This window comes from Mya arenaria, chromosome 2 (assembly GCF_026914265.1).
Source record: "Mya arenaria isolate MELC-2E11 chromosome 2, ASM2691426v1".
In the NCBI taxonomy this organism is placed as follows: Eukaryota; Metazoa; Mollusca; class Bivalvia; order Myida; family Myidae; genus Mya; species Mya arenaria.
The window spans coordinates 68,394,403-68,413,537 of record NC_069123.1 but is presented as its reverse complement, the minus strand read 5'-3'; the positions used below and the strand labels follow the sequence as shown (position 1 = coordinate 68,413,537).

General features: G+C 35.9%; 1 pseudogene; it reads left to right on the top strand.

Annotated features, from left to right (window-relative positions):
- Positions 1-5,758: 5,758 nt before the first annotated feature.
- LOC128245114 (probable flavin-containing monoamine oxidase A) lies at positions 5,759-18,487 on the top strand (annotated as a pseudogene).
- Positions 18,488-19,135: the final 648 nt, after the last annotated feature.

Genomic DNA, 19,135 nt, shown 5'->3' with positions numbered 1-19,135 from the left:
TTGTCGAATCAGAAATATAAAGTGACGACCCTGTCATTTCGTCGGCAGCATTTCTAGAATTTCACAATAGCAGAAGATATAACATTTCCATGTAGTTCAGAGTGTATTCTCTACTTTTGGCGAAAAGAAACGAGCCTCATGTTATTCTAAGAATGAACGAGATACAGCCGTGACTTGGAAACATTTACGCCGAAGCTCCTTTCCAACCGCAAATACCCCTGTAGTGTCCGTTCCATTCATATACCAATTAGACGCTAATCTATATCATAAAGAACAGACGGACACATATATAATATGCTCTCAATACCTTATATTTTTTATAAAGACAGAGTGTGTCACTGACCATACAATACGGGTACCTCAAAGTATAAAAAATGCTTACACGTATTATTAAGATGTTTTCATTTGTACTAAAATAGGTTATGTATTGTGACAACAATCAATAATCAGTAAATGTGTGATATTTAGCATTCCTTCTATCCATGACTTACGCTTGGCTTCTGTATGCTAGCACGGTAGATAATCTCACTATGAACATTATATTCCCATGACTGTTGACTATTTTGTAACCTGTAGATGCCAGCGAATGCTAGCATTTTAAAAGCAACACATAATTTGAGCCTCATTAGAGGGGACATGAGTGCTTTGTCGTTCGTCCGTTAACGATCTTGAATTTTGTGAACAGCAGATGTATTTGCTACGCATATCTGTGTATTCTTCTCATTGAGATCAAGTTATAACCAAATGCAGCTAGGAAAAGTATTAGCACGTTCCTATGTGTATTCAACTTCTTGTACTGGCTATGCGACCCTGTAAGTGTAAATCATATCAATATCTTAAGTAAAATTATATGCTGATATTATAAAATGAACTTGTGGAAATGAAGCAGTGTACTGTAATGCATTTCAAAACAGTTTTGAAAAAACCGGATTAATTGCTGGCCTATTTGTAACGTTTTTAGTTACTTAATGCCAGAGACACTATGACTTTTACCCTTATGAGTTATTATTAATTAATAAATTACTTATTGCAATTAATGCATTAAGGGACTTGACACCAGATGAAGCAATTGCAAGAAAAAAAGGAAATGGTCATAAACTTAGATAAAATTTATATCTGTCTACAACGCATTGAATCTTAATTACTGATGTATCACATCGCTTACGACACATGTATCTTTCGCTGTTTTTCGTATTTCCCTAATTCGAATTTAACCGGGTTTATCTACCGCGTCAGTATATGTAAAATCTGTACTAATCACCTCACTTTCACATGCTAAGTATACAAACTATAAACTGCGAAATCACTATGCGTTATTTTCAAACGGGTAAACTCAGCTGAGACAGCGAGAAAATAGTATTTTAATCAGGTAAAATGATGTATTATCGGCCTCGTACTAGCTCTATTGACATTTCTAGGATTGTTTTTTGAAATAGGATAATATATTGCCGAGTTTTGACCATCTGATGTCTAGTCCGTTTAATATGCATTGCAGGCAATCTGCCCGTGTGGGAAGACACGGTATTAATATGTATGCATCAAACTGCAGACAGCATGTACAGGACACAATATCAAATAGGAAACCAACCTCTTCTTGCCGACGATATTTGCATAAACTGTTTAATGCGTCTGACATGCGTGTTCCGGTCTCTATAATAGTAACACGACCGAACCATTCAAAAAACAGGGCTCGAAAAAACAGGTTTTCGATGTTGATGAAATTGAATTGCACTTGTTGAGGAAAGCTTTTGGCAGAATCAAGCGTTAGCACCAACTAACAGTCGCTGCAATTTGCGTTATTGAACTACCCAAATTTTCGAGAAAATGACGGAGATCCGTAAATTTGATGACGTAAAAACGCTTATCACCCTTGCATTTGAGATCGTCCAAATCTTTGTGTCCGATCTTTTAATAGTCAATCTGGATATACCTTAGGTGGCAACTGCTTGTTTTGGTCAATTCTATGTCATTGAATACTGTGTGTTCAGATAGCCCGTGGTTACGCGCACTATACCAGTGACATCCCTGTGTATCGTTCGGAGTGAGTTCGAAACATGTCAGCACTATATCACTATTTTACTCTATCTTTTTTGTTCAATTTATTTTGTTGACATTATCGTATTTTCTATTAACCTTACCATGCTAGAAAAGGCTTTTCGCAAACAATGCCTGTCATGCTCATTTGTGCGAATAGCACATCATCTCCGTAGCAAATGCAGCACTGTCGACCAAGACATATAAAGTGCCAACTCTGCCATTTCGTCGGCAGGATTAAATTCAACTTTAATAAAATATTGATAGTTGAAAACATGCACTCTTTTTCTGTATTAACATCCGGATCTTGGTCAACAGATAACTGTGCTCTTGAGCCTAATGACATTTTAAAAGCATGTTTCACTGCAGGTGTTTTTGCTACGAGTATTGGTGATTTCGTATCTCTAGAGATCGGTTTTTAACAAATAAATCTGGAATGCTATACTTTTTCTATGTGTATCCAAAGTACAATTGCAACATTGTCGAATCAGAAATATAAAGTGACGACCCTGTCATTTCGTCGGCAGCATTTCTAGAATTTCACAATAGCAGAAGATAACATTTCCATGTAGTTCAGAGTGTATTCTCTACTTTTGGCGAAAGAAAACGAGCCTCATGTTATTCTAAGAATGAACACGAGATACAGCCGTGACTTGGAAACATTTACGCCGAAGCTCCTTTCCAACCGCAAAATACCCCTGTAGTGTCCGTTCCATTCATATACCAATTAGACGCTAATCTATATCAATAAAGAACAGACGGACACATATATAATATGCTCTCAATACCTTATATTTTTTATAACAGAGTGTGTCACTGACCATACAATACGGGTACCTCAAAGTATAAAAAATGCTTACACGTATTATTAAGATGTTTTCATTTGTACTAAAATATGTTATGTATTGTGAACAGCAATCAGATAATCAGTAAATGTGTGATATTTAGCATTCCTTCTATCCATGACTTACGCTTGGCTTCTGTATGCTAGCACGGTAGATAATCTCACTATGAACATTTCATTCCCATGACTGTTGACTATTTTCTAACCTGTAGATGCCAGCGAATGCTAGCATTTTAAAAGCAACACATACATTTGAGCCTCATTAGAGGGGACATGAGTGCTTTGTCGTTCGTCCGTTAACGATCTTGAATTTTGTGAACAGCAGATGTATTTGCTACGCATATCTGTGTATTCTTCTCATTGAGATCAAGTTATAACCAAATGCAGCTAGGATAATAGTATTAGCACGTTCCCTATGTGTATTCAACTTCTTGTACACTGGCTATGCGACCCTGTAAGTGTAAATCATATCAATATCTTAAGTAAAATTATATGCTGATATTATAAAATGAACTTGTGGAAATGAAGCAGTGTACTGTAATGCATTTCAAAACAGTTTTGAAAAAACCGGATTAATTGCTGGCCTATTTGTAACGTTTTTAGTTAACTTAATGCAGAGACACTATGACTTTTACCCTTATGAGTTATTATTAATAAATTATCCTATTGCAATTAATGCATTAAAGGGACTTGACACCAGATGAAGCAATTGCAAGAAAAAAAGGAAATGGTCATAAACTTAGATAAAATTTATATCCCTGTCTACAACGCATTGAATCTTAATTACTGATGTATCACATCGCTTACGACACATGTATCTTTCGCTGTTTTTCGTATTTCCCTAATTCGAAATAACCGGGGTTTATCTACCGCGTCAGTATATGTAAAATCTGTACTAATCACCTCACTTTCACATGCTAAGTATACAAATATAAACTGCGAAATCACTATGCGTTATTTTCAAACGGGTAAACTCAGCTGAGACAGCGAGAAAATAGTATTTTAATCAGGTAAAATGATGTATTATCGGCCTCGTACTAGCTCGTATTGACATTTCTAGGATTGTTTTTTGAAATGAGTAATTAATATATTTGCCGAGTTTTGGACCATCTGATGTCTAGTCCCTTTAATATGCATTGCAGGCAATCCTGCCCGTGTGGGAAGACACGGTATATCAAATAGAAAACCAACTCTTTCTTGCCGACGATATTTGCATAACTGTTTAATGCGTCTGACATGCGTGTTCCGGTCTCTATAAATAGTAACACGACCGAACCATTCAAAAAACAGGGCTCGAAAAAACAGGTTTTCGATGTTGATGAAATTGAATTGCACTTGTTGAGGAAAAGCTTTTGGCAGAATCAAGCGTTAGCACCTAACAGTCGCTGCAATTTGCGTTATTGAAACTACCCAATTTTCGAGAAAATGACGGAGATCCGTAAATTTGATGACGTAAAAAACGCTTATCACCCTTGCATTTGAGATCGTCCAAATCCTTTGTGTCCGATCTTTTAATAGTCAATCTGGGATATACCTTAGGTGGCAAACTGCTTGTTTTGGTTAATTCTATGTCATTGAAATGCTGTGTGTTCAGATAGCCCAGTGGTTACGCGCACTATACCAGTGACATTCCCCTGTGTATCGTTCGGAGTGAGTTCGAAACATGTCAGCACTATATCACTGTATTTCGTGGACTTTTTCTATCTTTTTTGTTCAATTTATTTTGTTGACATTTATCGTATTTTCTATTAACCTTACCATGCTAGAAAAGGCTTTTACGCAAACAATGCCTGTCATACTCATTTTGCGAATAGCACACCATCTCCATGGCAAATGCAGCACTGTCGACCAAGACATATAAAGTGCCGACTCTGCCATTTCGTCGGTAGGATTAAATTCAACTTTAATAACATATTGATAGTTGAAAACATGCACTCTTTTTTCTGTACTAACATCCGGATCTTGGTCAACGGGGAAGCAGATAACTGTGCTCTTGAGCCTAATGACATTCTAAAAGCATGTTTCACTGCAGGTGTTTTTGCTACGAGTATTGGTGATTTCGTATCTCTAGAGATCGATTTTTAACAAATAAATCTGGAATGCTATACTTTTTTCTATGTGTATCCAAAGTACAATTGCAACATTGTCGAATCAGAAATATAAAGTGACGACCCTGTCATTTCGTCGGCAGCATTTCTAGAATTTCACAATAGCAGAAGATTTAACATTTCCATGTAGTTCAGAGTGTATTCTCTACTTTTGGCGAAAAGAAAACGAGCCTCATGCTATTCTAAGAATGAACACGAGATACAGCCGTGACTTGGAAACATTAACGCCGAAGCTCCCTTCCAACCGCAAAATACCCCTGTAGTGTCCGTTCCATTCATATACCAATTAGACGCTAATCTATATCAATAAAGAACAGACGGACACATATATAATATGCTCTCAATACCTTATATTTTTTATAAAGACAGAGTGTGTCACTGACCATACAATACGGGTACCTCAAAGTATAAAAAAATCTTACACGTATAATTAAGATGTTTTCATTTGTACTAAAATATGTTACAGTATGTATTGTGAACAACACTTATAGATAGTCAGTTAATGTAGATCTCTTTTTTCTTTTTTATTAGAAGTCTTTAAACTAAGTTGGCCTTTTTAATAACATGTACTGTTTCCGTGGCCTAGTGGTAAAGCATCCGCCTACGTTGCGAGAGGTCTTTGGTTCGATCCCCTGCCGCGTCATACGTTGTCCAGATTATTTAACAGCCGTTGAACAAAAGGGAGAGCACTGCGGTATTGGTTCAGAGTTTGGTCGAAAACGCCTCAGCAAAACTGTTGGCTGTCCCTTAATGAAAGCAGTGGTATAAAGTAAAGGACTTTCTTTGCTTTGGATCTCAGGCATTTGTGTAAGACACATTAGAATATTACTTTCTTGCCAGTGATGAAGAAAATTAATTACTGTCCAACCTTCAAACTTACAAGTTTATGGCATTGCCAATGACTTCACTTCGACATTAGACTCTAAAATAATTCACCAGTCAATTGTAAACACGGCCTCCCAAAGTCCAGGGAATAGTGGGGACTTTGACTGTCGGCCCAGCCAAGCGGGGGTAAAATCCCAGCACTGTGGAGACGAACTGATAGTAAAATCTGCGCCAAATGTCCTCGTACCCCAGGAACCCTAGGTGAATTCTCCGCTATATTTCGCGCGAAGACAAAACCACCGCATTCACCCGGCACTCCGGGGCCACCCGGAAGGTAAAAACATGGCACGTTTCCCCGGCTATCCCCGGTATACTGCCGGACCTGGGGGAGCCATGGTTACGATTGACAGGTGCATAATAGATTGTGTTATACGGGATTCTTCAAATCCCTAACAGAAGGATTTGCCATATCGAAAATTGTAAAAAAGATCTGTAAACGTACAATTATTGAAACTATATTCAACAGCAACTGAATGTTTTTTGTATTTATTGCGCAAAAGTCATACTTGTACAAAAATGCACAATAATAAATATTATATTTTGCAAATTCAAGTACATGTAGATTTTGGTCATGCCCTAATGTGAAAGTCTCCCAGGTTGAGCAAGACCTGGGACAACACTTTATTGAAATAGTGTTAATTAAAATTCATTGTTAAAGCTTAATTTTCTTTTTGACTTCCAAGAAATTTAGTTAGGTTGAGCTCCTTGTCACTTACTACAGATTCAGGCATTTTCTAGTATTTCCATAGAGTTCTGAGCATTCAAAAAATAAAATAAAATGGTTCTTGTTAATATAACTTTATAAATGATGATTCTTCTTAATGGTTTGCAATCTTATTTCGAAGAACGCTAGGTACACATTGGTACTGTTTTTAGCGCGCTGAAGCAATTATATTGATTTTGCCTTTTTTTAGACACAGAAAAAAAGACTCTTAAATACAGTGCCTTACCACATTTTTTTTTTTAAAATCATAAAAAAATCATTTTTAGTTGGATCTTTTTAAATAAAAGTTTTTGTATTCTAAAGCCTTGAATAATATGATGCATCAAATTGGTTGATGAATTGTTTAAGAAAATCATTGGTCCATGCTATCAATAGTTCAACTTATAACCTTTACTGTAAGTTTAAGAACATGTGTTTTGGTTGTTTAACTGTACACATACAATTCAACATACCAAAAAATGTTTGTTTCTAGTTTCCTGACTACATAATTGTTTTATTGTCATCAGACAATATTCGCGAGAGCCTTAATTGAGGTGAAGTGTGACCCTAGTTCCAATAATTGTACATGCATGTAGTTCTGCCTTCCATTTAACTTTAATGTAGATATTTATTTTTTTGATGTTTACTACAAACCCAAATGATAATATATAACGTGTTCACTCATTTTCTTTAGCTACATGCATGTGGATATTTTTTTTTAACGATTCTTATTTGGTGAATCCTCAGGGATAAGAAGAATCATTTTGAACATCTATTATTTTAGACTAAGTGCAGGAAATGTACTCTTAACAGCTTAATGTAAGGTAAGGTGCAACTAAATTGTTTTGTGACCAAATTGTCAATCTAAACTTCTATATGTTCATGTTGTTTCTGTGTGTAACTGTTGAATTTCTGTTGTCATATTGTCTATTCATGATTTTGTCGCTGTCAAATAAAGCCTCTAAGGAGAGCAAGATCTTCACAATGTTGGAGCTCAGGGGATCAGAACATTTGTGTTAAACATCATATTGTTCATTTCTTTTCTGTTTCAGAATAATGTTGTAGAAAAGCAGGTAGCTTAAACCCCTACTAATAGGAAGTGATCTCTGATGGAGAACCAGAGTCGTGAGGTAGAGGTTGTCATTATCGGGGCTGGGATATCGGGGCTGACTGCCGCATACCGCTAAAGAAGAAGGATCCACACCTAGATGTTTTGGTTCTGGAGGCTAAAGGTATAATATTGATGGACTCGTTAATTTTGTGACTGATAATGTCAAATTATGTGCATTTTCCATTGTTTCTATTTGGGTCTTCTGTGCTTATTAAAATGAGTTTATTTTATATAACTTATAAATAGTGTTTCCCCAAAGATTTATTTAAAAGTTCACTGATGCTGCATTTTGACAGTATATTTCAAGTTCTTTGATGGTCATTAAGACTAGTGTAAGTAAATCACACTCCACATGATAAGAAACACAATGAATGCAAAGTAATGACAAATTTAATGACTTTTGATAAAAGTTTCAAAGTTAGATTATTTCTCCATAATATGGACATATACAGATGAAATAAAATCTAAATACAATACATCAGTAAACACATAACCACGATATTTTTAAGTACACAGGTAACATAAAAGTCACAAAGAAAGTCGCTTGGTTCCCACCGTGTTATAGTTGAATCCAGCTCTGTCTGTGAAAGGATGTCAGTACCTGAAGGAAATACTGCTTATAAATATATAAGGCAATATGATGTTGCTCTGACTGTCTAGCTATTCATTTAACTTAAAGCTGAGTGGACAGCCCAGTAACATAGTCTTGTTAGAAAAGATATCATGTTTAACTCACATCGATAAAAAATATAAATGATATTTTGGCTCCCTTTTAATTTGGGAATTCGTGGCCACGTAGCTGTGAAAAAACATAGTTTGATTTATTTTTATCTGTATCTAAATCATGTGCTGTTTTTAGCTTTTTATGTTTTAAGTGAATTAAAATTTATAAAGCAAAATTGCATTAACTTTTATTGTGCGCCTTTAAATGGTTAATAATTGAAAGCAATATAACTTTATTTATGTTTTCATAAGGCCAAAAAAAACAAATTGTTTGTTTAGGGTAACCTTCCCCAAATTTCTAGCTAGGGTAGGTAGGGATTTTTTTTTTTTTTCAAAATCTGTCATAAGTTCACAGTGTTTTCTTGCACATGGCAGTCTTTCCTACATTACTGTCATTGCCTGACTTTGTTTTATCATATAAACAATAATTCATATTAAAATCTGCCTTTATCCACCCTCCGTAACTCTCTATTCGCTAACAAATATTTGTTTTGCTCAGAAACAGAAAAAATAATTAGGGTCGGCGCATTTTTATAGGTAGGGTCGGGTTACCCGAAACAGACATAAATTTTTTGAGGCCTAATGGCAAAATGACAATGAAGCGAAATATGTTTTACTTTGATAAGAATGAATTCTTTTTATCAGCTTGTTCAACTTCAGAGCGTGTTGGTGGTCGCACACTGACAGTCGAGATGAAGAGTGCTGATGGCTCTGATCACTGGGATCTTGGTGGACAGTGGGTTGGCAGGTGGGTCATGTGTTATTGTTTCTTTAAACCTTGGACAAACAACCTTGGACAAACAATCAAACTCTTTAGTGTGGCTAAGAACTGTTAGGTGCATAGTTAATTGTCCCAGCTCTGGTTCTTCTCAGCATAAAACTGTTTTACCGCATAGTAATTGTGTAAATGCAGGAAAAGGAAGATGTAGCACCATTCTAAAACTTTTTGTCGGGTAACATTGTTGTATATTTACGTCTAGATTAATAAACACAACAAACTACAACAACAACCCATTTGTGTACTATTTGTCTTTGCTTAGGTGCCAGCCTCAGATTATGGCTCTACTCGAAGAGCTGGGCCTTGAAGTTTACCCCCAGTATATTAGAGGCCTCAAGTTCCTGCAGGTCGGGCGACTCTCCAACATTGCCAGCTATTCCTCTGACATACCAACTCTGCCTCTCATGGGGCTCTATGATCTACACAGGCTGCTCAGTATGGTACTAAAAAACTGTAGACTATTATTTTAAACCTGCTAGCTTTTGATTTTTGCAATTTTATATGAATTTATTATGTCGTAAATTTAATAACTATATTAAAAAAACAGTGCGTTTGGCATGATCAGTACATGACCCCTACATGATCTTGAGGAATCAGGTGAGAGGTCAAGGTCACAGTGACCTTGAATTCAAAAAGCTTGTCCGAGTGATATCTTGACCGCACTTTCACCTAAGACCCTTAAACTTGACATGAAGTTTGGGCATGACCAGTAGATGACCCTATTGAATTTGAGGTAATCTGGTTAAAGGTCAAAATCATATTGACCTTGAATGCAAAAAGCCTGTCTGAGTGATATATTGACAATGCTTGCACACATGACCCTCAAACTAAATATGAAGGTTGGGCATGTTTAGAAGAGGACCTTTCTTGACTTTGAAGCTATCAGTTCAAAGGTCAAGGTCACAGTGACTTTGAATACGTAAAGTGAATGGAAGTTGAACTGATTTTAAGGTAATCAGATCAAAGGTCAAGGTCACAATGGCTCTAAATGTGTAAAGCTTGTCCAAGTGGTAACTAGACAATGCATTGACCTATGGTCCTCAGACTCAACATGGATGTTGTCATTTTGGGGTCATTTGATTTGGCATGACCAGTAATGGTTATTGACCCATTATGTCCAAAGGTCAAAGTCATAATGACCTTAAAGGTGAAAATATTGTCCAAGTGGTAACTTGACAATGCCTGTATTGATGGTCCTTAAACTTGACATGGAGGTTGGGCTTGACCAGGAGATAACCCCTATTGATTTTAAGTTCATCAGGTAAAATCAGCTGGCATTTTGGTCCATGCAAATTTTGACCAAATATTCCGGAAAAAATGGCACTATTAAAGAAGGGCATAATGTTTGGCCAACATCTCTTGTTATAGTTAGTTTTTAGTTAACTTTTGTAATGCATTTTATAAATCTTTTTTATTAATAAATGCAGTATGCTCTTAATTTCGAAAAATAAATTGAAAAATATTGCAAAATATTTTTTTTTAGACGGATAAGATGGCACTTGAAGTGAACCCGAATGATCCCTTTTCTTGCCCAAAAGCTGCTCGCTGGGACTGTGAGACCTTGGAAACCTTCATAGACTCAAAAATCTGGACAGAAGGTATAAAACACCTATCACAGTCATTAATACATGCCTATCACTGTGTAAAAAAAAATGTTTAACAATTTAGCTGTATCTTAGAAATTAATTTAAAAACAGATTCTAGGGAGCACTTTGCAGCTGGTCTTTCAAAGAAATTCAAGATGGTACGATTTTTGAATATGATGTCTGCATCGACATTTCGACATGATGTGTTTCGAAAATGCTAACACAGAATCTGTGTATGAACGCTGAAGCGCCTAACTAACAAAGATTGCTTATCTGCTCCGGATCCCCAGTGAATGCTTGATTCAAAGTAATATTTTAATCGCTGTCCATTTCAAGCGTCTATGTAATACAACAAAGTTGAACAAACACTGATGTATTCCAGAAGTAAAAAAAGCAGGCTTAAATAATTAACAAAGTTTGTTTTAAGCTTTGGAAATAATTTGTCTGAATTAAAAAGGTTTGGTGTCACCTATCAGGGGAGTGTTCAGGGTAATTAATCATATTCTTTGGCAGCTCTATTTTTTGTGTGTATTTTAAACATCAGTTTTGATGGCCTCCGAATGCATTCTATACCCTTAAATGTTTTGTTTGCATTTCTGCATGTTTAGCTGTAAAAGACCTTTTGCGAGCCTGTATGCGGACAATGTTCGGGGTTGAGCTCTCCCAGATATCCCTCCTGTATTTCCTCACCTATGTTGCCTCGGCTGGAAATATGAAAAACCTCATAGAAGCAACAGAAAATACTGCACAGGAATATAAAATAAAGGTTTGTCTTGAAAATGACAGCTCAAATTACCCACTATGTTGCATTTGCAACACAATCCTATGACAGACATTCCAAAATGATGTTAATCAAGTTTCTAAACCTTAGTGGTGTTGTTATTTAAAACTTGTTTAAATTTTAGTCTCAATTTTTCATGATTTTATCAAGTTTGTTGCAAATTAGTCTTGTAACTGCAGTTGCTATCTTTCATATTGATTCATGAATACATTTTTGTTTGTTTAAACATTACAGGCAGGGCCAAGATCTACAGTTTGTTTAAACATTACAGGCAGGGCCCAGATCTACAGTTTGTTTAAACATTACAGGCGGGCCCCAGATCTACAGTTTGTTTAAACATTACAGGAAGGGCCCAGATCTACAGTTTGTTTAAACATTACAGGAAGGGCCCAGATCTACAGTTTGTTTGAATATTACAGACAGGGGCTCAGATCTACAGTTTGTTTAAACATTACAGGAAGGGCCCAGATCTACAGTTTGTGTAAACATTACAGGCAGGGCCCAGATCTACAGTTTGTTTGAACATTACAGACCGGGCCAAGATCTACAGTTTGTTTAAACATTACAGGAAGGGCCCAGATCTACAGTTTGTTTAAACATTACAGGAAGGGCCCAGATCTACAGTTTGTTTAAACATTACAGGAAGGGCCCAGATCTACAGTTTGTTTGAATATTACAGACAGGGGCTCAGATCTACAGTTTGTTTAAACATTACAGGAAGGGCCCAGATCTACAGTTTGTTTAAACATTACAGGCAGGGCCCAGATCTACAGTTTGTTTGAACATTACAGGCAGGGCCCAGATCTACAGTTTGTTTAAACATTACAGGCAGGGCCCAGATCTACAGTTTGTTTGAACATTACAGGCAGGGGCCCAGATCTACAGTTTGTTTAAACATTACAGGCAGGGGCCCAGATGTACAGTTTGTTTGAACATTACAGGCAGGGGCCCAGATCTACAGTTTGTTTGAACATTACAGGCAGGGGCCCAGATGTACAGTTTGTTTAAACATTACAGGAAGGGCCCAGATCTACAGTTTGTTTAAACATTACAGGCAGGGCCAAGATATACAGTTTGTTTGAACATTACAGGCAGGGCCAAGATCTACAGTTTGTTTAAACATTACAGGCAGGGCCCAGATCTACAGTTTGTTTAAACATTACAGGCAGGGCCAAGATATACAGTTTGTTTGAACATTACAGGCAGGGGCCCAGATGTACAGTTTGTTTAAACATTACTGGAAGGGCCCAGATCTACAGTTTGTTTAAACATTACAGGCAGGGCCCAGATATCCAGTTTGTTTAAACATTAAAGGCAGGGGCCCAGATCTACAGTTTGTTTAAACATTACAGGCAGGGGCCCAGATCAACAGTTTGTTTAAACATTACAGGCAGGCCCAGACATACAGTGTGTTTGAACCTTACAGGCAGGGGCCCAGATCTACAGTTTGTTTAAACATTTAAGGGTAGAGTCCAGATCTACAGTTTGTTTAAACATTTAAGGGTGGAGCCCAGATCTGCAATTTGTTAAAACATTTAAGGGTGGAGCCCAGCAGATAAGTGAGAAGCTGGTCAAGCATATCAGCAAGGAGAATGTGTTGCTAGGGGAACCAGTTTCCATGGTAACTCAGGCTGGGGACAGTGTAGAAGTCATTTCAAAGAAGGGGAACAAGTACCGATGCAAGAAAGTCATACTTGCTGTTCCTCCTAGTCAGATAGGTATGCTAGAACATTAAGCTTTTACAGATTAAATATTCGATTGAAATATTTTGAAATAGCATAAGTGATAAATCCCATTTTCTTTTGTTTTTCTATATAAAGTATATACAATGACTTTGGTATACTTGATCCTGGAATTATGCAATCAATTTTATCAATGTAAATAACTGAATCACGTTTGAACCCTTTTTATGTCTACATTTTCTTAAACGGTATACACTCCAGTAACATTACTTGATACAAATTAAATCATTGCAATATTGAAAATCAATATTAATGTTGCTTGTATGTCTCTTATGTCTGTAAGCATTATTACTTTAAGATTAAGATTATACTTGTAACTTTAATACAGTGTGCATGTTTTTTGATACACTTAATCATGAAAAGGGACATTATAAAGTTCTACCTATGGCATATGGGTGGGCGGGCATCTTTGTATGTGCAGAATATCTCTGCAGCCATGTCACTTAAGTGACTACAAAGTGATGACCCTTTAATTGGCAATTACTGTACAGATTTTTCTTGTCGGATCAATAACTTTGAAATCCTGTGTTCAATCATCACTAAATGTGTATGATTATTATAACTCTGTCTGGTTTGATAACCAAGGCGCTATAGTCACTCCACTGTTATGACTCTTGAAGTGGGAAAAACTACTTTTATACTGTCCGCACTTTAAATTAGGGAGGCTAATGTAGAACAAGTTATCCCCAAACTTTGTGCCCTAAAAAATTGGACTGGCATATTTTACGACTGTAAGCGCTGTTGTTATTTTATTTGTTTTCTTTATTGCGATTTGGTTTAGTTATAATCTCTCTTTGTTACAGGAAGGATGGAATTCAATCCAACTTTACCTGTGGAAACAAGGGAGATAATCAAAAGAATGCCTCCATCCAACGTCATAAAGTTTACAATTACATTTCCCACGGTATGTTTTGACATGTTAGTTAATGTTGTTGTGCAGAATGTCTATACTGGTTGATGGCCATAATCCGTACACTGTAGGAGGTTTTTTACAATTATCTTGGGTAGTTTTTGTTGTTGTATGTTAAAATTTTGAATGGAACATCTACGGCTAATGTGTAAACATCTGTCAAACTTCCGGTACAAGTAAACAGTCTTATTTATTGTATATCAAGAATAATTCATTTTTAGCTTGACTATTCGAAGAATAGGTGGGCTATACTACTCGCCCCAGCGTCAGCGTCTGGTTTAAGTTTTAGGGCAAGTTGGGATTTTCACTTATAAGTCCAATACCCTACATTCAAATTTCAATTGACTTAATACTTCACACAGTTGTTCAGGGCCATCACATGATGAGGTTAGATAACTCCATATTATTCTTTACACAGATTATGGCCCCTGATTGACTATGGAACTTAGGTTAAAGTTTTAGGGCAAGTTGGAATATTTATTAATAGCTTCTATATCCTTTGTTCAATCGACTTAATACTTCACACAGTTGTTTAGGACCATCACACAATGAGGTTACATAACTCCATATTATCCCAATTACAAGTTATGGCCCCTGATTGACTTAGGTTAAAGTTTTAGGGCAGGTTAAAGTTTTAGGGCAAATTGGGATTTTCACTTAAAACTCCAATACCATTCATTCAATTGACTTAATACTTCACACAGATGTTCAGAGCCATCACATAATGAGGTTAGATAACTCCATATTATCTTTTATACAAATTATGGCCCCTGATTGACTATGGAACTAAAGTTTTAGTGCAGGTTGGGATATTGTTTAATAACTTCTATACCCTTCATTCAATTGACTTAATACTTCACACAATTGTTCAGGACCATCACCCAATGCGGTTACATAACTTCATATCCTTAATACAAGTTATGGCCCCTGATTAACTTAGGTTAAAGGTTTAGGCAAGTAAAAGTTAAGGGCAGGTTGGGATTTTAATAAAAAAAACTTCTATACCGTTCATTAAATGCACTTAATAAAATTCAAAATTATTTGCGACCAACTTACAACAAGAAACATAACTCCGTTTTAAGCCTAAATACAAATTATGGCCCTTGAATTTTTTTTTTTTTTTTTTTTAAATTTCCTTTGAAAGGCATATTTGTATATTCTAAACCACATTTTCATAATGGGAAATCAAGTTATTTGAATGACTTGCGTCATTGTTTGGGCGGACTGGTGGGAGAGCAGCATCAAAGTCACCTTATGTATCGAATAATTTTAGTTAGGTTTGACATAAAGAGACCAAACTTGGTATTATTACATCCTTATTGTATTCTAAGGCAAAGCGGCGTAGTCGAGCGCGCTGTCATACGACAGCTCTTGTTAATATTGAAATTTAATCACCCTTTAATTTATGGACACGAATCCCAAATGTAGTTTTTTCTAAAAGAATACAGTCACCATTCTAGATAAGTTTTGCTAAATTTTGACAAAAGGATGTAGAAACAGATGAGAGTTTTAGTTTAAACCAAGATGAAATTTTGATTACTGGTAATAATTGTTTGCTATCTTGTATCACGTCTTATCTGCCAAACTATGTTTTGTTTACACTGTTTTTCAAAACACCCTATTCACAAATGTAAAGTGTTAGTTTTTTAAAAATAAAACAAAAAAATATGAAATGTAGGTTTAATAAAATAATCTTCTACATTTTGACCTTTGGAACAATGAATGGCATATTTTAGAAAAACACTCAATGACACAAGAAGAAAATTGTTGCTTTGGCAATCGTCTGTATTGATCTAGAATATTGAATAATTGATCACCTTAAGAATAAATGCATCTTTTAACAGGTTTTCATGATTTGGATACTGTTTTGCAGTATAGTTCAAACTCATATCAATATCAAGTATGTGAATTGCACTTGCAAGATCTTGAATTGCTCCACTGATGTCAGAAATTTACTTAGTCCTGTATATTTGCTCTCTCTGTGCAGGCATTTTGGCGTGTGGCGGGGAGTTCTGGAGAGGTTGTGAGTAACGGTGGTGCGAGTATGCTGCCTAGCTGTGATATGGGGCCACTTGGAGTGGTGTATGACGCCACCTCAAGTAACGCCCAGCCTGCCCTCTTGGGCTTCATGGGAGGCCTCCAAGCTGTACAGTGGCAGAAGATGGAGGTTTCAAAAATAATCCTTATACATGTATAAATAATATGATAGGGCAAAACTTGTAATTACCACTGAATGCTAAATTCTAGGTCTAAGAAGTTAGATAAGTTAGTGAAAGATATTGTGGTGCAATAGACATGATGCTATTATCATGTCATCTCAATTTTCAATTAATTTATTGTAAAGTTGGTTCAGAAAAAGCAAAACAGCCTTTAAAATTTCCTGGTCTTAGTGCTCTTGGTGGTTTCTTTTTATTGGGTTAACATCGGAGCGGCTCAGTGTCATATTAATTGGTGGGAGTTATACTTGTAATGAACTGCAACTACAATATGATTATGTAATTAAGGATGACAAAATGTCAGAAATAATCAAATTTTATGAAAATGTTTTATCCTAAGACATCCATAGATTTCTTTATGTAAATAAATTGTTTGCTGAAATTTCAGCTTGAGACCCGAAGATCAGCAGTATTAAAGTCCTTGTCTGAGTTTTTTGGTACCGAAGTGTACAAGTATATAGAGTACAGGGACTTGGTTTGGGACACTGAGCCATACAATGAGGGGGCTCCAGTGAGCTGTGTGGGCCCAGGAGCCATGAGGTTCTACGCCAAAGGGCTGAGGGAGCCCTTCGATAAGTGAGTTCAAATACTGTGTGCTATGACATGTCTGTATGTTGTTTAATGCTTTGGACATTTTGTAAAGATTGAAGTTGGAGATACCAGTGAGGAAGAAAATCATGAAAATAAATATATTTTGAATTTGTGTATTGTTTAAGCCAATAATCAAGTGGAAATGAAGAAAATATTTTTCAAAGCAAGATGCCAGTTTAATTTGTAATACTGATTTTTACTGGCATATTTATTTTGTGTGAACAATATGAAGACAAACTTGATATAGGTTTATAATTTATCACTTTTCTATCATGTAGAATCCACTTTGCTGGTACAGAGTCAGCCACCATTTGGTGCGGATTTATGAATGGTGCTGTGCAGGGCGGGTAGCAGGGCTGCCTTGGAAGTCTTATATGACCTTCGACCCCAGTTGGTGGCTGCATCAGATATCCAGGTCATTGGAGGTCATAGAAGTGGACACAAACAAGGTCAAGGTCAAAGTCTCAGTGGAAAGGTTGTGAAATGGAGCCTAGGCCTCGGGATTGCTTTAGCGGTCATCTTCACGGCAAGAAAGTTCTATAATAGCATGTCCCCTGCATGAGAGACATGCTTTGTTTACTTTGTGTTCATTATTGGAGTAGTTTCACCTATTCTGGTGCATTTTATCTGTAAGTTCAACATTGTAGATTGTTCAAATTTCACCATGTTTTTTTTGCATTTTTTTTTTTAAATCTAATTTACAAATTCATTCTACAATTTAAATTCATTAGTACGATAATGTTTTCCTTTATTTTTTATATTAACGAAATAAATTATTTATAGGAAAAAAATGTAACTTAAACCCTTGTGAAATTTAAGCAATCTGCATGTTCAATAATTATAATGATGAAAACAAAGTATTTGCAATGCTTGAATACCTCCCCAAGGAAGTGTTAAATTACTTACTTATGTATTAAAGCCATTGACTTACTATCTGAAGGTGGTGTTTTTTAACTGAAAACATATATTTGTATTCAGACCTGATCATGAAATTGTACAGATTCACATTGTTTTTTTTATGTTACCAATGATAGTCTGTGATCTCTATTTGCGATTGCTGTGATAAGTTGACATTGTGTTTGATTTCTGATATTAGGAAATGCTTTCTGGCAATGTAGGTTTAATGTAATTAACATTCTTGCAATATTTTCATTAAGCAGTTAAATAAGTATTATATTATTCTCCTCAAATGGCAACCATAAATGAACCTTAATTTCTGCAGTACAGTTGTATAATTGTTTTCGGAAGTGCTGTACATTGAGAGTGGTGGTCCTAGTGCTTACAAGGAAGCCTAGGATGGAAGGTACTGGGGATTGAAGTTGGGACCAAAACTGATTTGGAAATAATAAAACAGTTTTTATTATTTTAATTAATCAGTTTCATAATCAGAAGTAGAGATATGCATGAAAAGGAGCCGTTGCCAAATTTTATTTCAAACTGATAATTATGTATTTACTTATAAATAGAAAATGACATTGGGCTCATCATTAATCTCATATTACATTTGCTTTGAAAACATCACTCAGACTTTCCCTTCAGTCTGAATATCAAATGCCATTAATATTACTAATAATGATGATGGTGTCTTGATTTGGGATATACAGTTCTCCAGACCAGTAAACCTCAATAGTTAGCCAGTGTTTTTCACCTCTTTGGGAACATTTCCTGATTGTTTTTTCGTGAAAACCAGCAAATTGGGGAAAGTGTGAAACATGGTCATTGGGAAATATTATTGTACTTGTATACAGTAACTAAAGGACATGGTCATTGGGAAATATTATTGTACTTGCACACAGTGAAGTAAGGACATGGTCATTGGGATTTTTAGCTCACCTGCGCACAAATGGCTCAGGGTGAGCTATGGTGGGCTGTCTGTCATCAACATTTTTCTTAAAAAACGTCTCATCCTTAACCACTGGGACAATTTTAACCAAACTTCACAAGGATGTTCCCTGGGTTTTATTCTTCCAGATTCCTTTAATAAAAGTGGTTACATGCAGAACTTATGGCAATGTAAAGGAAAAACTTGGAATTTTCTTTCTTTTTCTTTTTATGCTTTTATCTTTTTATGATTGGAAAAGTTTTAAATGAAGAACAGATTGAAAAATTTATTCTTATCATCT